Consider the following 24,290-nt stretch of genomic DNA (forward strand, 5'->3'; position numbering starts at 1 on the left):
AATTAATCGTATTTTATACGTACCATCAAATAAGTTTTCTTATAATTAATAATATTTTATATGTACAATCATATAAATAATCACATATATTATATTTTTAAATTTCAATGTGAAATATAAAAACCATAATTTAAGTTCGTGTTTGAAATTGGGCTTTGTATTGTATTTTTCTTATATATATTGAAAACATTTTTATAGTGGTTATTGGAAAATATGTAAGTAAAAATCAAAATTTTAATATATGTATATTTTTGAATGAATTTTTGATATAAATCAATTTTAAATTATTATTTTGATTTGAATATGTATATCAAGTAACAGAAAACCATTACTTTTTAATATAATGTAATGGACTTCTAATTTTTTTTAATAGCATAAGCCCATTACTTTTTTTTTCTTAACTTACTGCTATTCATGTTTCCAAACATTATTATTTTTTTAATTGTTATCGATTTTGCCAAACAAAAACTCAAAGTACTTATACTTTAATAAGACATATGATGTATGATCAATGAAGGAAAAGGAAAAAAATGTATAAAAGAAATTAAGTAAACATCGAAAAATAAAGAAGATCTGAAGAGGTTAAGAAAATATAGATTTGATGAATAAATCTATCTTTTTCTTTTTTGGTAACTTGAATAAATCTCATAAAATAAAACCACTTTATGACAATTATTTTTATAGAACTAATAAACTTTTATAAGAAAATATTATTTGATCAAAAAATAATATTATTTGATAAAAAAAAAGAAAATATTAAATCGAGTATTCCATGAAAACGAACTACGTGTTGTCTTTCACCCTTGAAAATGACACATCGTGTTTTGTTTATCGAGGGATTGGTGAACAAAATCGTCTCAGTGACCCAAACAAAAGTATGTAGCTAACACACACAAATAGTAATAATATTTTTTTTCCTAAGAGAATAATATTAATTTTTAGAATGAGTTAGTAGTACAACATAATATATCTTCTAACCGTTATTAATTTTTATATAGCAGTAAATTTAAGATCTATAAATTTATAAATGTTTTCATTATGTTTTTATCACATCCAAATAATTAAAAGTAATAATATAATCTATACTAATACCAAAATATTTTGTTAACCAATTCATTTCATTTTAGTTTGTACGGAAACTCGCTAAGGTATATGCGGCATACCAAAATCTATCAAGTTATTAAAAATACATAAGGAATAAAAAGTATGCGGGAAGAAATTTGTTATGCTATTTAATATATATGTGTAATACAAAGTTTGCATGTATACTATCTGTTTATATGAAAAAAATATAACTAGACCCTGATCTGCGCGCCAGCGAGGATATAAATTTTCAGTTTTTGGTTATTTATTTAACTAAATGATGTATTTGTAATATATAATATATTATATTCACCAAGTAAATAATTTTTTGGCATCTTAAACTATCTATTTATGACGAATATTTAATATCATATAAAAAATAGAACAAACAGACGTAATTAGAGAATTGTAGATGATATATAAAAACAATGGTTATAATGTAAAATATGAAGAAATATTATATTATGACTTAGTATGGCATAAAAGATTATAAATTAATTATACATGTTTAAAGAAAATACAATGATTTTTAAACTTATACGAAAAATTTAACATATAAAAAAGGGTGATGAATTAGTCATCAAATTGTAAATAATTTCATAATTTTATTAATAATAAATTATTTATAGTCTATGTTTTTCGTCAAGATAATTATTAAATGTCCATAACATTAATATGTTAAAATGTCATATTATGAAAGATCTTTTTGTAACCGTTTTTTTTTTCCAGAAAGTGTAACAAAAAATCACATTTAACTCATCATTTTGTTTAAGTCCCGTGTCGATAAAAGATTAAAAAAACTCTCTATCTCTTTCAATGTTCAATTTCAAGCTTATTATGCGAAAATCATACGCAAATATAGGCAATTAGTTGGAATCTCTATATTTTTATATTCTTACAAATTTTAAATTTATTGTTTCCTCTTCGGCAAGAAAATCAATTACCGAAGTAATATATCAATTGGTTGTAATCAAATCTATTCTTATAATTAGTGTAATTATGGTTACAGTTTCTATATTTAATAGGTACATTAAAGATACGACATTGAAGATATTCTGTTTTGATTAATAGAAGATATTTGAGTTTGTATTTATTGATTTGTTTTTAATAAAGCTTAGGGTATGAATGGTGATCAAGGAACAACGAAGAATAATGCATTCTCTAACATTCCTGAAAAAAATCACCATTCACAAGGAATAATAATTCCTTCTCATTCCCTTTCATTCCTTTTTTTGTAGAGAATTAAAGAACAAAAGTATTCCTTGTTAAAATTGATAAGGAACAACCATTTCTTTTTTTTTTTTTTTTTGTCATCAACAATACATACTCATACTGACTCTGTAAACCAAACCGGGTGATCTGAATCCATGTGAACAACAAAAGACGGTTGCTTTCTAGCACTGCGCGCTAGACGATCCGCCTTTGAATTTTGCGTCCGTGGTACATAGATAATCTCTGATCGGGTGAAGCTCTCTTTCAGGGTCTTGATATCTTCCAAATAATTTGCAAAAACTGGCCATTCTTCTGGTTCGGAAACCATCTTTACCAATTGAGAACAATCCGTTGCAAACGTAACCTGAAATTGACGTAAATTCCTCATACATTCCATTGCCCAGAGCAACGCTTCAATCTCTGCATGAAGAGGCGATAGACTAGCCCTAACATTCCTCGCCCCCAACAATCCATCAAAACCTTCCAAAGTACTAAGCCAACCTTGTCCTGAAAAACCATCCCCCTCTTTCCACGAGCCATCTGTAAAACACCATCGTCCTGGAATCGACGGCAATATCGCATCTATTATTTGTGGTGTCGTCCTCTGGTCATTCACTACTTGTGCCTCAGCCCACAGTGTTGACTTTGTATCAGCCAATTTAAGCGTATCCATAGGATCTATATCCAAATTACTGAAAACTTTATTATTCCTAGCTTTCCAGATATACCATAGTATCCATGCAAACTGATGATCCTCCATCTGCGGGAGAACTCTCCAGAATAAATGATCCATATTTGTGAAGAGGGATCTAGTTGGAAAAATATCTTGATTTGATGGTATCTTCGAAAGAGCCCAGACCTGAAGAGCTGGAGGACATTCAAAAAACACATGATTTGTCGATTCCTCAGGAGCTCCACATCTGGCACAACAAATATCCCCATGGATCCCCCTCGCTTGTAAATTCTTCCGCACTGCTATACATCCTGACACCAGTTGCCATAGGAAATGTTTTAACTTTGGTGGGCACCGTATTTTCCAGCAGTAAGCCTTCAAAACATCAACTGTGGGACCAATCAGTAGCGGTGGCCTTTCTCTAACTGGATAAATCCGCTTGACCTGATATCCTGATTTGACCGTATATTTTCCATTTTTTGTAAAGTTCCATCCATCTTTATCCACCCTCTGAGTCCTGCTCAATGGTATGCTTTCTATAAGTTTCGCATCCTGAGGATCCACCAATGTCCGAATTGCCTCTAAATTCCAAGTACGCAAAGTAGAGTCAATGAGGGACTCTACAGTAAGGTCCGGATATAAATTGTGTTGATTTTTATTAGCTGGTCTCGGGCGAGTGGTTGGAAGCCAAGGATCATTCCATACAGATATAGAAGACCCTGATCCCACCCGTTTAATTAGTCCTTTGCTAACCAGAGATCTAGCAGAAACAATACTCCGCCAGCCATATGACGAAGAATATGAACGAATCGGTTCCAAGGGGGAAGCATTCCTATAATACCGACCTTTGAAAACTCGAGAAAATAAAGTGTTTGGCTTTTTTATCAGACGCCATAGCTGTTTACCCAGCATCGCCGTATTGAAATCAGTGATGTCTTTAAACCCCAAACCTCCTTCATCCTTATTTGCACATACCTTGTCCCATGATTTCCAATGCATACCCCTTGTGCTTCCCCCTGGACTCCACCAGAATTGTGATACCGTACTCGTTAGTTTCTTTACTGTTGCTTTTGGTAATCGGTAGCAGGACATCGTATGATTTGGTAATGCTGTAATCACTGATTTAATGATCACTTCCTTTCCTCCTTTTGTAAAGAACTTAAAAGTCCACCCATTGACTCGATTATTTAAACGATCTTGTACAAAACTAAACACTTGGATCTTTGAGCCCCTCATATTTTCCGGTAAACCCAGGTAGGATCCCATTCCTCCAAGATTCTGGATTCCCAAAATATCTCTTAATTCTTGCCTAACAGATTCTTCAATCTTATATCCAAATTGTATTGAAGACTTATCAAAATTTATTAATTGTCCTGAAACTGCCTCATACTCCTTTAAAATCCTGAGAATGGTTTGACACTCTTCTTTTTGAGCTTTACAAAAGAAAAGGCTATCATCCGCAAAACGCAAATGAGAAATCGACGGGCAGGCTCTTGCTACCTTCATCCCTGTTAATTGATCCCCTCTCTCTGCCTTCTTTATATTTGCAATTAAAGCCTCAGTACACAGAATAAATAGATAAGGTGATAAAGGATCTCCTTGACGTAAGCCCCTACGGGGAATAATGCAGCCACGTGGTTGTCCATTTATGAGAACCCTATATTCCACCGATGATATACATTCCATCATTAATTTAATCCAATGAAGGTCAAATCCCAGTTTCTATAATAAGGCCTTTATAAAGTCCCACTCCACTCTATCATACGCTTTGCTCATATCCGTTTTGATTGCCATATACTTTCCTTTACATGCTTTATTAGTCTGCAGTCCATGAAACATCTCCTGAGCGATAAGAATATTATCAGAGATCAACCTTCCTGCCACAAAAGCCGACTGAGTTTCGGAAATGAGCAAAGGAAGATAAATTTTCAGCCGCTGGCATAAAACCTTTGAAATAATTTTGTACCCTACATTACAAAGACTAATAGGCCTCAATTCCGTCATCCTTGTGGGTCTCTCTGTTTTTGGAATCATACATATATTAGTAATATTTAATCTTGTATCCATTTCTCCCGAAACCAAAAAATTATTCACCATCTCTACTAAATCATTCTTAATAATATGCCATGAGTGTTGGAAGAACAGAGCTGTCATTCCATCCGGTCCTGGCGCCTTTTCTGGGTGCATCATAAACAAAACCTCTTTAACCTCCTCCTCCGTCGCTAGCCTCAACAAATGTTGATTCATCTGAGGAGTAATTCCCGGTGTAACCTCTATAAGAAAACTATCGAATTCCGATGGGGAGGTGGTACTAAATAGATCCTCAAAATAATCAATTGCCACCTTTTCCACGCTAGTATCCTCTGTAATCCAATTCCCATCAACATCATGTAATCCAACAATTCTATTACGGACCCTTCGTTGCTTAGTTAGAGCATGATAAAATTTTGTATTAAGATCTCCAGATGAATACCACATGTTCCGACTTTTCTGGTGCCAGTAATCTTCCTCGTCCTTATATGCATCTTGTAATTTCATAGAAACCTCCAAAATATCCTCTTGAGACCTAGAATTATCTGTTTGGACCGCTTCAAGAGCTTGTTGTAATTCACTTATTTTTTCCTTTCCATAAAGGGGATTATCTTTCCGCCACTTAGCAATTTCGTGACGAAAATTACTAATTTTTTCCACGATGTTCTGTGATCTTCCTTCATCTCGTCTTTCGTTATAGTCCATCCAACCCATTGTAATTGATTCCATGAGACCCGCCTGTCCAATCCACCTCTTATCAAACCGAAATTGTCCTTTCCTTCTAGTGACTTTATCCTCAAGATAAGCCACCACTGGCCGATGATCAGAAGACACCAATCCTAAATACTCTGTAAAAGAACATGGAAATAAGGTGTGCCACTCTTCATTCGCCAAAGCACGATCTACACGACATCTAACATAGAACAACCATTTCTTTTCATTCCTGCTATTTTATTCCCGAACATTCATTTTTTAGCCATTCCTGTTGTTTCCCGAATGGTCACCAGTCACACCCTTAGAAAATCAATAGGATGATTGGTTGGTTGATACATCCTATAAGAAAAACGAAAACTATAGGTGGTTTGAATATTGTACATCGATTGATGCATGTTGACTATATAAAACTTGAGCATGGTCATTTCAAACAAAAGTATAGAAAGGTTATATGCATTTGTTATATTGTAGTTAATATATTTTAAATATTACATACGTCAAGTGATTCACGTTTTCATAAAAATAAAATTTAAGTTCATTATTGGGCTGTACTCGTCCGTTATAAGCTACGTAAAATATGATGTATGTTTAGGTTCATTTAATGACATTAAGTTTAAATTTGACTAAGAAAAACTCATTAATTTAACTGAAAAAAGATAAACATTAAAATATGTAGGTTTATTTAATGATATTAAGTTTAAATTTGATTAAAGAAAACTCATTAATTTAACTGGAAAAGACAATCATTAAAATATGTAGTTTACTTTAATTCTCAGTGGCTTGAAAATATAAATAAATTAGAAAACTTATGGATATTTTTTAATGGGTACTTATCTTTTAATAATATAGATTATACATCAAATGGTTTGGTTTGGGCTTAAAATTAACGACTGGTTTGGGGTTGAACAAAATTGGATATCATAATTAGTTTGTATTTGAGCCAAATTAGATATCACTGCGGAATAAGAAACATTATGCGTCATTAATCAGACCATTTTTTCAATTATACAGAATACAACAGAATTAATCTAATTTGCCATGGTCACCTACCATTTCACGCTTAATCGGTCAATTAGTCAGCTTTATGCCCTATTTTTTGAACATAGTGTTTTACGATAAAAATAATAATTTAAAACATTAAAGGAATAAATAAAAAGGAAAATAACTTCAATAAAATCTATACTATTAAAAGGAAAACATTCTAAAAAAATCTACTTATACAAGGCTGTTGGACCCTTTTATTAGACTAACCTTTTTTTGGTCTTTTCTTATATATTTTAATCTATACTATTAAAATAAAATCAACCTAAAAATCTACTTACAAAAGGTTTGTTGCACCTACTCATTAATATTTTTTGATCCTACCTTTATTTTCTCTAACCATCTAACATTTTTATTAATAGCTATATTAATACAAGATACAATAACGGCAATTAAAGCCTTTTTATCCTCCACATAACCATATTAATATCTCTTACTAAATTTAATACCTTGATAAATTCATTTTTTTAAAAGACTGCGAACCATATATTGACTGCGAACCATATATTGATTTCGATATAAACATTGTAATCCTTGATATAACTTATCTTTCAATAATCACGACGACCTTTAACCTGACTATTAATATACGACAAGTACTTATCAACAAAATCTAAACTTTTGAACACTGAAAAAATTAACACTTTTAATGTAATTCAAAGTTGTCAAAAATATATCCAACTATTCACAAATCAAATTTGATAAAAAAAAATTAAACAAATCATCGGTTAAAAAATTATAAGTATTACGAAAAAATAATTTTATGAAAATATTTATAATAAAAATTATTATTTAAGATAAATTTTTTAAAAATATTAAAACCCTACAAATTTATACTATTCAGTTAGCTAAAAATATGCCAAACAAATCTTAAGTGCAACTCTTATAAAATACACACAAATATATTGAAAGAGAGTAGCCTTGAGTATTGGGTCATTGGATTAGGTACGAAGCGGTTCTTTTTGATTTTGGATCCTTTGAGTCCTAAAGATTTGGAGCCAATTAGATATTTGAATTTTTTTTGGCTTGGGTTTGGGTTAGTTTTTTTGGGTCCAGGTTGGTTCGGACCCATAATTTAAATATCTCCAAAATACCTATAATTTTCAGGTATCTATCGGGTCCGGATCGGTCTGAAAAACCTGAAGTACCCAAAAGCCGAAAACATCCAAACCAGAACAAACACCCAAAAATCCAAACAAATACCCAAAAATATTCAAAAAACTAATTTTACCTGAAATCAGATTTGATGAACCAAAAAGTTTTCCAGATACCTGAAATATATTTTAAATTTTGAAAATTTATCCAAAACTATAACCGATAACCCAAACTTGAATGTTAAAAGAATATCTGTAACACCAGCAACATATCCGAAATACCCAAAAATACATAATCTAAACAAAATATTTCGCATACTTTGGGTACCCGATGAGTTCTCCGGTAAGATCCAGACCCAAACTGAGATCGCATGTCCAAAAACATACCCAATAGGTAATTTGCCATGTACCTGGAACCGAACCAGACCTATATCTTTTACTCGGTTTCAGTTGATTTTTTTGGATCCGGATAAAATTTTCAGACCTAAAAAAGAGTTACAAAAAAATATATACATACCAATTCTCAAATAAACTAATAACGCACAATCACAAAATACTAATTCATATCAAATTTTCTTTATAATAAAAAAAAACCCGCGCTTTCGAAGCGCGGGTCAAAATCTAGTAAGACATTAAACCAGAACTGATAAAATATCCAAATTTGAAGAACCATATCAAATGCAAAACAACCACCACGTCACTTAGACAACGCTGATGATTTCTTCGTTTTCTTCATGCAGGGACGAGAGAGGAGATAGGCAGATGTGACGGCCGCGGTTGCAGAGATTGTAAGCGGCTAGGAACTGCAGGGAAAGAGAGGCGGTAACCAGTGGATCACTACAAGAAGACGGGAAATTAGGGTTTGTTTGACGCCGGCGTCTGAGATGAAGTGGATAACATATCGAAGAAGAGCAGAAGAATCACATAAAATTTTGAAAATAAAACAAAGAAGAGAAGTACCAGATTGAGATTTGCTCTGATACAATGAAAGTTTGAATATTTTCTTATCTTACTTAACGTGTGATTACAAGTGTTTATATACACAGACTAGATACAATCAGCTAATATCTTCCTAGATTACAAGAGAGCATATCTGAACTAAGAGCATATATGAACTATAAATTGAATAAGAATATTGAGTGGCATATTCTTTCATGTGCGGCTGTGGAGGGTTCTGATTATGAGGTTAGTCCCTCCGAGTAGATATACTCGGACCCGGAGACTGAAAGTGATTACATGGTGTTCTGTGTCGGAGAAATTTGCCATGGCATAAAAGATTGAGAGGCGAAAGATGCATTCGAGTGGATGACATGTTAGCTTTATTTTTATTTTCTCTAAAATTTTAGAAAATGCTCTGATTAAAAACTTAATCAAATCAACTAATGGCCCACTTATGTCACCAATGGAACTTTTCTTTTTTTTGACAACAAACATTTACAGACTCATATAGACTCTGTAAACCAAGAATGTAATTCTACATCCATGTGCACGACGAAAGACGGTTGTTTTGCGATTGTTTTAAATAATGTATTATGCTTGGACATTAAAAATTTTGGAAATTTCTTAAAATATTTTTATAATTCCAAATTTGATATTTATATTTTACAGACAACTTGAAAGTGTCATAATAAAGTCTACAAAAAAAAATTACATATTTTTTTTGGAAAAAGACAATATCTCTGTTTCTAAAGCCACAACATCAATTGAAACAACATAAATCGACATGTTATCACAATCCTTTAAAGTTTATGATTTTTTTTCATATCTCATACTCTTATTATTTGAAAAATATATTTACACCATATTTAGTCTATAAATATTTTTAATAAACAATTATAGGCTTTCTTTTTAAATAAATTGTATACTTTTTAAAGGTAGAAAAATTGTTTCAACATGGTCTTTAACAAATAATAAAATTAATTAATTAGGTTATATAAATATATTTATTTCAATATTTTTAAAAATTGAATTTTATTTAAAACAAAAAAAAAAAGATAATCAGTATTATCATCAACATGTATGTTACATATTTTATTTTATTTTTAAAAAATTTTAAAGTTATATATGCTATATTTTTAATTAAATTGTAAATAAATTGACTTGAAATGAATCTTAAATGTATTTATCATATTTTGTAATTTACATACATTGAATAAATTGAAAAGATTACAAAAATTCATTTAATGTTTCCTATTAAAATACATAATAACATAATTTGTTATAAATCAATAAATTTTATTATACTAATATAAATATATAAGATTTTTTGTTTTCAATTGAAAAGAAATAATATGATGAGTAATGTTATTTAGTCAAAATTTATAGTATAGTAACTTTTAGCGTTATATATATATATATATATAAAAGCAATTGTTTTATAATAAAATCATTATACCTAATAAATTTTGTGATTCCATCCTTGTAAAAAACATAAAATCATGCCCAAAACAATCTAATTTTAAATAACCGAAGAAAAGACAAATATCTAAAAAACACAGACCCTCTAATGTGATTATATATCACTTTGTTATATAATACACATACAACTATAATTTACAAAATATACGTCAATACATTACACAATTACACGTAGAGCGTATCATACACGTAAAGCATATTCCGCGCGTTGCGCGGACCGATCCTAGTATATTATATTTTTGTTGTTTCTCCGTTCTATACTAATGTATATTTTTTTCTCTTGTAAGTACAACACATAAATGACAAACTGTTTGATAAAAACTAGATTTTGATCTCCGCGCGCTCGCGGAGATGTATTTTTCAAAATATGTTGCTATTTGTTTTTCATGTCAATATTAAGGCTAGATAAAAAAAAATCCAAATCTGAAGAACCGAACCGATCCCAATCCGAAAGAGTAGTACCAAAACCGAACAGAAATTGCTTAAATATCCAAATTATTCAAAATTTTGATGTTTAGAGATTCGAAAATGAATCTGATCTGAACCGAAGTATTTCAGATACTCAAATGTATCCGAAAAAGGTTTAAATACTTATACATATAAATTATTTTTAGATTTAATGTATATAAAAATATCCAGAATACATATGATACTTTTAAGTTGGTTTAAATACTTGAAAATATCTACAAATAGTCAAAAATAAATATCTAAAATAGTTAAAGTATACTCAAAACTCCAAAAATATTTAAAAATTTTATTTATTCTCAATCCAAATATTTAAAACAAACCAATTTATATGTTAAATTTAGGTATTCTAACATATGTTATTCAAATTCATATGTGATATTTTATTTTGTTTATTGTTTTTGAGAAATTTAAAGTATATAATGAATTTAATTTTTCTTTAAATAATTTAAATAGGTTAGCTGAATCCGAACCCGCAAAGATCTGAAAATAATTTGAACCAAAATTTAGAAATATCTGAATGTGTCTGAAATCTTTGACCCCGGAAACAAATCCAAACCAAATCCGAATGGATACCCGAAAGCCCACCCCTAGTCACTATTATATATCATATATATATCATCATATAATTAATCGTATTTTATATGTACCATCATATAAGTAATCATATAATTAATAGTATTTTATAGAGACAATGTGTGGAATATCCTCAATTAAGGTCCAAATTTGCTGAATACCCATAATTATGGATAACCCAAAAAGGAATAACTTTTTGACACTGTGCAGACGAAAATGCCCTTATGCTTTGTCGAAAACAAGTAACTCTAGATTTATCAGCTAAATATTTACATAACAGGTAACAATCTACATATCAACTAACATATCCGCTAATAATTTCAGTATCATCTAACAATCTATGTATCAAACAAATGTATCGACTAACAAATCATATATCAGTTAATGAAACTATTAACAATTAATTAGTTATCTATTAAATAGCTCCAAATATATTTGTAACAGCTAACACTTAATGTATCGATTAAGAATCCATTAAAATCTAAATAATAGCAGGTAAGTAATAAAATACCTAATAACGTATATATTAACTAAAAGTTGATTGTGATTCGAAATTGGAAACATTGGAATTGGGGTGAGATAATAAGATTAGCATTATGGGTGTCAAAAGAATCAGAATAAAAAAATAAAGATTTATGTTGAATTAGAAGATGATTTGAATAATTTGTACAAGAGATAAAGAGATTAAAACACATAAAAGAGAGAAGAGAGAGAGATAGAGATAAGGGTATTATAGTTACTAAAAATATTAAAAAGAAACAAGGTTATATGGCAAATTACAAGCCTTTCTAGGTGCATCTTTGCCAATTACTCTATTTTATATGTATCATCATATAAATAATAATATATAATATTTTTAAAATTTAATGTGAAATATAAAAACCATAATTTAAGTTGGTATATGAAATTGAGCTTTTTATTGTATTTTTATATATATTGAAACTATTATTTTAATAATAGTTATTGGAAAATATTTTAGTAAAAATAAAATTTTGAATATATGTATATTTTAAATCAGTTTTTAATATAAATCAACTTTAAATTATTATTTTGATTTGAAATAAGTTGAAATTTTATTTTATGATTATTTTAGACAAAAAAAAAATGCTTTTAGGTAATTAGATTAATCAATTTACGTATATTTTAAAGTTGGCTCAAATAGATAGTTTATCATAATATAATAGACTTCCAATTTTTATTATTAACATAAATCTATTACTTTTTTCTTAATATACTGCTATTCATATTTCCAAACAATATTATATTTTTTTATATTACTATTCATGTTTACAAACAAATTTTTTTTTAAACTGTTATCCATGTTTCCAAACAAATTTTATTAATTCAAGTTTCCAAATAATCTCAATGTCTACTTAAGTTTTAAGGGTTAATTTGCCAAATAGCCAATTTTGGAGGCAAAATAAAGAATCTAGCCATGATTTTGACATTATTAAGTCACTAACAATTTTTTCCAAGTTTCATTCGGTTTTATCCTTTTTCATAACAAGTTGCGGGTGAAAGAAGAAAGAAGTGATGACGTTGATGGTGAAAAATATGTGGACCTAAAAGACCAAGACTGTAGTTGGTAAGAAAATCAATGGTGCTCAACAATGGAGGATGGATGGCGGTGGTTATGCAACGGCAATGGACGGAAGATGTGGTGATGGTTACAACGACGGTGTGAAAACTATGGTGGTAGTGATTATGGAGAATGAAGCGGATTTGGATACATGAAAAAGGTGATCTTTCATGATAGAGATTACAATGGTTGTGGTGGTGTTTGTGGTGATCACCGATAAAATTAATGTGGTTGAAGAAAGAGACATTATAAATAGAATGGAACATATCAAATAGTCTAGTACATATTGTTCAAATTTTGAAATGTATATGATTGTAAGGAAATAAGTAATGTTTACCCCAACGTTAACCCAAATCTTCCATAAACTAAACCCAAAATACTAATCACTAAACCCTAAAAAAGAAAATATAAACCCTAACCTAAAAATCAAAATATGCACATAGTACATAATGTGAAGCAAAATCAAAATAGAATAGTAACAAACAAAATAGCATAGTACATGGAAAAATATAATGCTTACCCAACGTCAACCCAAACCTCTTATAAACTAAACCTAAAACACTAATCATTAAACCAAAAAGAAAATATAATCTTAACCCAAATATCAATAGAATGGGAAAAACTGAATGGTATGGAACAAACTGAATGGTGTGGAATAACTAAATAAAATAGTATTACGGATTTCGTGGCGGTGATGAGAAAACAGTTGTTCTGGCTATAAAAGAATCGGTGTTCGTGGATATAGAAGAGGAAATGGTTTTCCATAACGGAGGTGGTGTTGCCATGATGAAGATTATGATGGCGAAGAATGATAGTAATAGAGTAGGTGATAATAATTAGGGTAGAAGAAGGTTGTAGTTTTTTTTTTTTGTAACACTGAAATATCATTGTTCTCCATACAATAGAGATATAGGTTCGAACGAGCCCATTAAACCGGATAGCTTAAGAAACAAGAAAAACAAGAGAGGAGAAAAAAACAAATACCAGTAGGCACCAAATGATATAAGGCATGTCCTAGGTGATTCCACCCAAAAAAAGCATTACTTGGCTTGCGCTTCTAGTACCAGGAGATGGTGAAGCCACACAGGAGCATTGTAAGCAATATAAGATTGATGTCGATGGTCTGGAGTCACACATACTGCGAGTGCGTCAGCAGCTTCATTTCTACTTGGCCGACAATGATCTAAACTCCACATCTCAATCTCCGAGAGATAGCTTTGAATAGTATGAATGATCCTTGAGAACTGGGGAAATAACGTTGGATTTGTTAGGATTTCCAGAGGTAAGAAAGTTGTAGTTTACCGGAAGAAAAATAAAACAAAAGAGAAATAGATAATTAAGAAGGATAATATAGTATATATTGTAGGAATGTTAGAGGCCTTTTATTTTTGAGGAATTACTTGAAATAACTCTAATTGATCTAATAATTACTAAAATAACTCATATTAAATTTTAATTACTAGACTAAAATGAAGTATAAGCAAATTTACTAAAAGCCCATCTCTAATTTGATTAAACATAAATTTGCCACATAAATAAATTAAAAATTTAGAAAAAAATAGAAACAACGCTTTGTTTTGCAGTCGGAGGTGGAGCAATCTCTGATTTGCAGTCGCCGTCGTCCCTGTCCCACTCCGGCAACATCTCCTCCATCACAGCTGCCGTCGATTTCGACAGCTCCTCAAGTCGCCATCGTCCTTTTGCGTAAACCCTAAATCTCAATCTCAACTGTAAGTGCTAAATCTATTCAATTCTAAGTTGTTATTACACCTTTTTAACATATATTGTTTGATTGAGATGTTTAATTTCGAAAACCCTAAATCCCAGTTTCCACATTCTGTTCACTTTGAAATCTAGAGACCTTTTTTTTTTTGTTCTGTAATTAAAGTTAGGTTTCGACGGACTGTTTGATTATTGTTTATTGATTGTTCCTTTACCAGCTGATGAAATTTCAATTGAAACTATGGTTATAGATAGCAAGATTACTCACGATTGTGAAAAAAATCTAGTAGCCTTGATTATTCATAACTTTGTTTCTGCTTTTTTTTCCTGAACTTTGATTATGCGAATAGTAAGAAATTTTGCTTTGTAGAGAAGAAAGTAATTTGTGAAGTGATTTATTTTTCAGGTATGGCTTTTTCTTCGGGTACGAGAAAGTATCCTCATCGTCTGTATGAGGTTGGAAAACCCCCAATTCAGAATAGGAGTATGAACCATAGTTGTTATCTGGCCAACATTCAGACGGTGAAAGAAGCTGTTGGAGAAGATGTTTGGTCTGAGTTGAGGGAATCAGCTATTGGAGTAATTGTGAAGCTGAAAGAGCTGAATTATTGCTACAGCGAGAGAGAAAAAGGAAAAACAGTTTACTTATCGTAGGCACAAAAAGAACCCTTAAAATGAGAACTCGGGAGATTGTGGTGTGTACTCTTTAATATACATTGAATGTCTAGCTCTTGGACGTAACTTTGTACGCTTGAATGATCAGATTATAACACCACTGCGACTGAAGTTGGCGGCTGATATTTATGAGGAAGTGATTGAGACAGCCGAATAAATTGGTCTTCTGTTTTTTTTGGCTACTGAATGATTGATGAACTTGCTGGTTTTTTGCTTGAGACGGATGTGTAACTTGTTGGTTTTTGGCTTTAGACGGATGTATGACTCGGTGGTTTTGGCTTATGAATGATTGATATATAACTTGCTGGTTTTTGGCTTATGAATGATGGATGTATAATTTACTTGTTTATGAATGATGGATGTATGCAGGTTTTACAGATGTTTTATATTGGATTCTCGTGTATGTTAATATATTGTCCCACAATCTGAAACTCGTCACGTTGATCTCTGGAGCTTCTTTCGGCGTCTGGAGTGGTTTCCCACTAGACGATGGCCGGACCTGGACCTAGTCAACCCCGCTTCGCCTATTGTTTAGCTTGGGATAGGCTTCGACCCCTAAGCCTATTCTCCGGCTGAATTGCTCTCTGATTTATGCTCTTGGTGCAGGTACCGGCTTCAAGATAAAGCATCGATCAACTAGAATTGTAATGATGCTAGTTTTGTCTAGCTTTAATCAAACCCTCGGGTGATGATTAAATCTTCATGTCACTGAATGTCTTTTTTTTTTTTTAAATCTTTTTTGGGGCATTCACTGACCCTTGCTTTATTTATTAGCTTATTTTAGATGCAATAGTTTTTGATTCTTCAAAATCAAATGTATCTCATGTATCACATTATTCATTAATGAAAATTCACATACTTATCAAAAAAAAAAAAAAAACGCAGTACCAAGGAAGACTGGGAAGAATGGATGAGACATTTTAGTATTGAATTACTTAAAGAGTCTCCCTCTCCAGCATTGAGAACTTGTGCAAAACTTGCTCATTTGCAGGTGTTTCATCTATGCTCTTTCTTTTTCTCTCTCTCTCTCATAAGGGTATGCATTTTAACGACTGTATATTACAGCCTTTTGTCGGGAGAGAATTGTTTGCCGTTGGTTTTGTCAGTTGCTGGGCACAGATGAATGAAGCTAGCCAAACGCAGTTAGTTAGGAGCTTGGAGATGGCTTTTTCATCTCCAAATATCCCTCCTGAGATTTTGGCGACACTACTTAATTTGGTATGTTCTTTGTTAAGCTACAAAAATTAAGTATGCTTTCCTTTAACTATGGTTATGCTCATTGAATGCTAGTGTTTTAAGCATAGGCAAATATATAGTGTTAGCAATGAGTTAGCTACGTCTTGCTTGACTAGAAACAAAATTCTGCTTAGGTCACCATTTCCTTAGTGATTGCACCTGTTATTCTTTCTACTGAAAAAAACACCATCAACTAAACAATCTGCAAACGTTAATATTGACCCTGGTATCCGAGTTTCTGCTTAAGACTGGAGTAAAGAATCATACATTTAGAGTCAAAATAAACCTACCTCTGTGTGATCTTGGTTCTTGGTCCTGTCACATGAGCTTTATTTCCTCAATACTCGTTTTAGGCAGAATTTATCCAACATGATGAAAAGCCTCTTCCCATTGATATTCGTCTCCTGGGGGCTCTTGCGGAAAAGGTTTGCGTCATGTATTTCATAAGATATGGCATTTCTATCCTTTTTGAATCAAACATTCATCCTGTTTTTCTTGGTAATGTTGCCATTTTCAACTTTGCAGTGCCGTGTTTTTGCCAAAGCTTTGCACTATAAAGAGATGGAATTTGAGGTTCCACGGTCCAGAAGGATGGATGCCAACCCAGTTGCTGTTGTTGAGGCTCTTATACACATAAATAATCAGCTACACCAGCATGAGGTACATTATCTTACTTCTACGACTTCCCCATCTTGGCTATGTGTCATTCTTGATTGTTTGGGATTTGTTGGCATAGGCTGCTGTCGGCATATTGACCTATGCTCAACAACATCTTGATGTGCAATTAAAAGAATCATGGTAACATGACTTTTATCATTCTTAATGGCACTTATTTCCGGTTGTGTGTGATAGGCGCGCAGACAGAATTTGTTTGTTACTAGTAACAGTGTTTGTTTCTAGGTATGAGAAGCTGCAGCGATGGGACGATGCACTCAAGGCGTACACTTTGAAAGCATCTCAAACATCTAATCTCCATCTTGTATTAGAAGCCACATTAGGTAACCAAGTCTTATATTGGGAAGATCCCGTGTTTTTAGTTTCCATATAATTTCTCGTGGAAGTGGAATCTAAGGTTTTTTTTTATATTTTTGGGGGTCTATATGTATTGTCAGGCTCTGACGCAGCTAGTATCGCAACAAAAAGGTCCATGCATCTGTTTTATGTGCATAAGCTCCAGACATCTATCCATATGGCTTTTTATTCATTATCTGGATATATGTATTAGCTGTTGGGCCTAATTATTAAGCTTATTAGCTCAAATAATGAAAGGCAAATGTGAAAAGGAAATGGGCTTACGAGCTCTTTGTAAAAAGCCATGTTGGCATTAATGAAAGGAAATAAGAGAGTCCCACATCGATTAAAACTTGAGAAGTTGTGATGTATATATATGGTATCACACTCTCCTTGGATTAAACGGCTCAGAGGAAGAGAGAGCTCCCCACGCACGCGCAGCCGCCGCCGTCCGGTTCGGCTCGGCGTGGGCTCGGCTCGGCTCGGCTCGGCTCGGCTCGGCTCGGCGTGGGCTTGGGCTTGGGCTTGGGTGGAGGGCCTTTGGCCCGATAAGAATTATTCTTTTTGGACCAAGTTAAGCTCAACGCTTTGCCATTTTATTTCTAAAAAACAGCATGACATTTGTGTATAAACGACATGTAGTTCGTTTAAAAATAACACGAAGTTTATCTGTTCGAAATGGATCAGAACGAGTCAACAAGAGAGAAACTTGCGGAGAAAGCTGCTCAACGTTCCACTCCGAGATCTTTGCGAGATTTTCGGAAAAAACGTTCGCAACAGTTTCGAAAAAGCGCTCCTAGTCTTCTCTTTAAATACGGACTCTCCTCTTCTCATTTTATTCAACTTTTTCACATCGAAACCAGCATCAAAATTCCCTTACCGTAAGTCATAAAAACGAGAGTGTTTCGTAGAGTTTATAGTTCGATAGGACGATCACGAGTGAGGCGTGATTCGTCTGCCATGGTTGTATCCTGGGACTCTATATTCGTACAGTCCCGTCTCACTAACGGAGCGAATATTTTGAGTTAAGGAAAGAGATCATATCTCGCCTCCATGTCTCGTTGCGAATACGATTTCTTATCGTTCTCGTATTCGTTTTCTATATTCGTCTATTTCCTTAACTTCGCTTTTATTATATCGTTTACATCAGACCGGTTTACCGGCTTCTACAATCTTAACTCAAAATCGCTTTATGTTTAAAGCTTTAATCGGGTTGATAAACGATTAATAGAAACGGGTTTCGGAACCGTGTTTGCAATTTGCTTTCTAGCACTTCCGCGAAACGTTTGTTCTTATATCAAAACGATGTTTGCGATTTGCTATACGCTTATCCGCGAAACGTTTCTGGCTAAATGTGTTTGCGATTTGCCTTAGAGCACTTCCGCGAAACGTTTCAGTTTTACTTCATTACGCTTTGCGGATTGCTTTCTAGCATTTTCGCAAAACGTTTTTTGATACATTTCTTCAAACGTTATATATATGAATCGTTTCAGTGACCGCTTTCTTAAGCGAGTCTGTGAAACATTCTAAGTCTATAAAAATGGTTTCTGCGAACGCTTCTAAGCGAGTTTGCAAAACGTTTTTTCAAGACTTATATCGATATGATTTGGTTCAAACACCAAAAATGAACATCGATTTTAGACTATTATTTTCTTTAAAATAATATGTTAATTGTTGAATGGAGTACTAATCCGTTTTCATGTTTTCTCTACAGGAAAATGACAAACGAGAACGACACCCCCACTCCCATGGGCACCTCGGATGTCATTCAGACTCCACTCAACGCTGCATCAACTGGCGTGACAACCGCTGGAAACATCACAGCGTCAACCACTGCAGCAACAACGAGCACTTTCCTCCCTGCGGGGAATGCTGCTGATGAAACCACTCGCCGTACCCTATTTGGTGCTGGTCTTTATCAGACGGGTTCAATTTCAGCAACTGCAAGTGGTCCGGTGGCAGTTCAAACTCCTCCGACTGTCCCTAGTGTGTTCACTCAAGGACTGATGCCAAACCAATTTGATGGCAAAGGCTTCAAAATGTGGCAGAAGAAGATGTTATTCTTCCTGGCAACGATGAAGCTGGAGAAGTTCTTCCAGGAGGACAAGCCCCTTATGCCTTACGGGATTGATGATGTTCACAGCCTCGCAACTGTTGACATATGGGTGCATTCCGACTTCATCTGCAAAGGCTACATTTTGGGTCGCCTCATTGACCCATTGTACCGTGTCTACTGTGAGATCCCCACGGCGAAAGAGCTATGGAGATCACTAGACAAGAAGTACAGAGGTGAGGACGCTGGCTGCCAGAAGTATGTGGTCTCAAAATTCCACGACTTCAAAATGGTGGATTCAAAACCCATCATGGATCAGGTGGAAGCGCTTCAGCTCATTTGCCATGAAATCGCTGCTGAAGGAATGTCCATCTGCGAGACATTCACAACTCTCAGCTTCATTGAAAAGCTTCCTCCAAGCTATGCGATTTCAAGAACTACTTGAAGCACAAGAAGAAGAAGATGGGGCTCGAGGAGCTCATCACGAGGCTTCAGATGGAATCCAGAAACCGAACTGCTGCAAAGGTCGGTACAAAGGAGCACAGTGTCAACATGGCTGAGCACAAAGGCAAAGGAAAGGCCCACGCCTATTCTCCTGCCAAGCCTTCCAAAACTGCTGCAGCCTTGAAGGCTTCTGGAAAAAACTTCAAGAACAAAGGTATTGAGATCAATGCGAATGTGGAGAAGTTCAAGGGGAAATGTCACTACTGCCACAAAGTGGGGCACAAAACAGTTGAGTGTCACAAAAAGATCAAAGATGAGAAGGATCAGGCAAAACTCACTGAGGAGGATCTCGTTGCTGTGGTGACTGAAGCAAATATAGTTGAAAGCAACAACCCCAAGGAATGGTGGTATGACACTGGTGCAACCACCCACATTTGCACCGATAGGGCGATGTTCAGCACCTATCAGAAAGGAGAAGCTCAAGATGGGAAACACTGCAGTCTCCAAGATTGAAGGACGCGGCAATGTGATCTTGAAGATGACATCTGGACGTGAGGTCACTCTGACAAATGTGAAGCATGTGCCAGACATGAGGAAGAACCTGGTCTCGGGAACCTTGCTCAGCAAGAATGGATTCGCCACAAGCTTTGAGGCGGATAAGCTCGTGATTAGGAAGAATGGGATGTATTTGGGAAGGGGATATGTTAAGGGTGGACTTGTCAAGTTGAATGTAATGACAGTCACTCCAAAAGTTGTAGCTCCAAAAGTTTCAATGAATAAGAATGAGCCAGTTGCTTATTTGGTTGAGTCTTTTAATATATGGCATGAAAGATTAGGCCATGTAAACTACAAGTCTATGCAAAGATTAATGAATTTAAATCTAATTCCTAAATGCAAAACAAGTAAACAAAAATGTGAAGTATGCGTACAGGCTAAGCTCACAAAAACGCCATCACCTCGTGTTGAAAGAACTAATAAACCTCTAGATTTAATTCACACTGATTTATGTGATTTAAAATACTTACAAACTAGAGGTGGTAAAAAGTACTTTGTGACCTTCATAGATGACTGCACAAAATATTGTTATGTTTATTTATTACATAGCAAAGATGAAACCTTGGAAAAATTTAAAGAATTTAAACTCGAGGTCGAGAATCAGCTTAAAACAACTATTAAAGTAGTTAGAAGCGACAGAGGAGGCGAGTATGATGGTCCGTTCAATGCATTCTGTAAAGAACATGGAATAATCCATCAAACTACAGCTCCTTACTCACCAGAATCTAATGGAGTTGCTGAACGCAAAAATCGAACTCTAAAAAAGATGATGAATGCTATGTTGCAGGAATCTGGGTTACCCCAGAACATGTGGGGGGAAGCGTTGCTTACCACTAATTATATCCTCAACAAGATTCCACACAAAGTAACTGGCAAAACTCCATATGAATTATGGAAAGGTAATTTACCTTCGTATAAATACCTCAAAGTGTGGGGGTGCCTGGCAAAAGTTGCGGTGCCGCCACCAAAGAAGGTCACTATTGGACCTAAACAGTGGATTGCATCTTCATCGGATATGCACATAACAGTAATGCTTATCGTTTTCTGGTACATAAATCTGAAATATCAGACATTCATGAAAATACAGTCATGGAATCAAGAAATGCATCTTTCTTCGAAAATATTTTTCCATATAAGGAAAAACAAGGTTCAAAACGAACTCGAGAAGAAAGAGACAATGACAAAAACTCAGAAACTGAGACAAACGTCGAGATTTCTATAAATGATATTTCAGAAAATGGAGAAAAAGATGAACCTCGAAGGAGCAAAAGAGCTTGGAAAGAAAAATCTTTTGGAGAAGATTTCCTAATGGCATTTTTAGTAGAAAATGTTCCAAAAACGTTGGCAGAAGCATGGCTTCACCAGAAGCTCCATTTTGGAATGAAGCTGTCAGAAGTGAGTTTGATTCGATCATGCAAAATTATACTTATTACATAACGAATTTACCACCTGGCTGCAAAGCATTAGGGAATAAATGGATAATGACACGAAAACCTGGTGGAAAATACAAGTCTAGGCTTGTAGATCAAGGATTCCGACAAAAGGAAGGCCTTGACTATTTTGATACATATTCTCCAGTGACGAGAATAACATCAATAAGACTGATGATAGCTATCGCAGCCTTAAGAGACTTAGAAATCCATCAAATGGATGTAAAAACTGCTTTTCTAAATGGTGATTTAGAAGAGGAAATTTACATGAAACAACCTGAAGGTTTTGTCATTCCCGGACAGGAAAACAGAGTATGTCGACTTGTAAAGTCACTTTATGGGCTTAAACAAGCTCCTAAACAATGGCACGAAAAATTTGACAACACAATGATGTCAAATGGTTTCAAAATAAATGAATGTGACAAATGCATATACTACAAAACTACCAAAAATGCGTATGTTTTGCTATGCCTATATGTAGATGATATGCTCATTATTGGAAGCAATAAAGACATTATCAATCAAACAAAAAATATGCTCAAAGGGACATTTGAGATGAAAGACTTGGGATTAGTAGATGTAATTCTCGGGGTTAAAGTCACAAGAAATTCAAACGGAATTATCTTAACCCAATCTCATTATGCTCAAACAATATTAGAGAGATTTAAAAATTACTCTAATAGTACGGCAAAAACTCCGTTAGATCCCCAAATGCACTTGACGAAGAATTCAGGTGAGGCGGTTTCACAAAACGAGTATGCACGTGTGATCGGAAGTCTCATGTACTTGACAAATTGTACTAGACCGGATATGGCGCATGCAGTAAACGTACTTAGTCGATATACCAGTAATCCAGGTCATACACACTGGAAAGCTATAACGAGGGTACTCAATTACTTGCGCTACACCAAAGATTTTGGGCTTCACTATGGTAAAGAACAAACAGTTTTGGAAGGATACAGTGATGCTAACTGGATATCAGATTCTAAAAACTCAAAATCCACGAGTGGATATGTCTTTACACTAGGAGGAGCAGCAATATCATGGAAATCTACCAAACAAACAGTGTTAGCCAGATCTACCATGGAATCTGAGTTCATAGCTTTAGACAAAGCAGCAGAAGAAGCTGAATGACTTAGAAATTTTTTGGAAGATATTCCTATGTGGGAGAAACCTGTGCCAGCTATACGTATACATTGTGATAGTCAATCAGCAATAGCTCGGGCTCAGAATAATCTCTACAATGGTAAATCTCGTCACATCAGAAGACGACATAAAACCATTAGACAACTTATCTCAACTGGTGTAATTACAATAGACTACATCAAATCGGCTGACAACCTAGCGGATCCATTTACCAAAGGTTTGTCACGAGATGTTGTTGCTAAATCATCAAAAGGAATGGGTATAAAGCTTATAACGAATGAGGATGCTTGATTGCAACCCTACCTATCATGACTGGAGATCCCAAGACGTAGGTTCAAAGGGAAAACAAAATCAAACAGAATCTAACCAAAGCACTTGAGACAAGTAGTTTCTTCCCAGCTCCTAAGATGATAAAAGTGCTAACAAATGTGAGAAGGATAAGCATAAGCTTTTAATGATTCCATAGCTTCTTAAGCGGAGTATTACTCAATACTTTTCATGGTCAATCACCTAATGAGTGTGAAATGAGGCCGTTTCTAGGAGAATGAATGCAAGGCTATATTCTCTAAGTTCACTCATGAAAACCAGGAATAGTTCAGGGCCACAATGAACACAATAGAGAACTAAGTTCTACGAGAAAATGAAGCTGCGTTATGCATGTTGTCTCGATTTACATAAAACACCGGTTGGTTCTAGACATCATGTTCACCTTCTGGTAAAGTAAACCCAACAGATATTAACTATGAGTGGTTCAAAGCTTAAAAATGCCATCAACTCAAACACAGTGAATTTTTTGCAAACACTCTCGATAAATCTGTCTAGTCTAGTCAGGATTAGAATAAGTATAGTTTTTTAGAGTCTATCGAGTCTGCATCTAGTCTGCATATGTTTAGAGTCATTTCTATTCATGTGGGGGATTGTTGGGCCTAATTATTAAGCTTATTAGCTCAAATAATGAAAGGCAAATGTGAAAAGGAAATGGGCTTACGAGCTCTTTGTAAAAAGCCATGTTGGCATTAATGAAAGGAAATAAGAGAGTCCCATATCGATTAAAACTTGAGAAGTTGTGATGTATATATATGGTATCACACTCTCCTTGGATTAAACGGCTCAGAGGAAGAGAGAGCTCTCC

This window comes from Brassica rapa, chromosome A05 (genome assembly GCF_000309985.2).
Source record: "Brassica rapa cultivar Chiifu-401-42 chromosome A05, CAAS_Brap_v3.01, whole genome shotgun sequence".
In the NCBI taxonomy this organism is placed as follows: domain Eukaryota; kingdom Viridiplantae; phylum Streptophyta; class Magnoliopsida; order Brassicales; family Brassicaceae; genus Brassica; species Brassica rapa.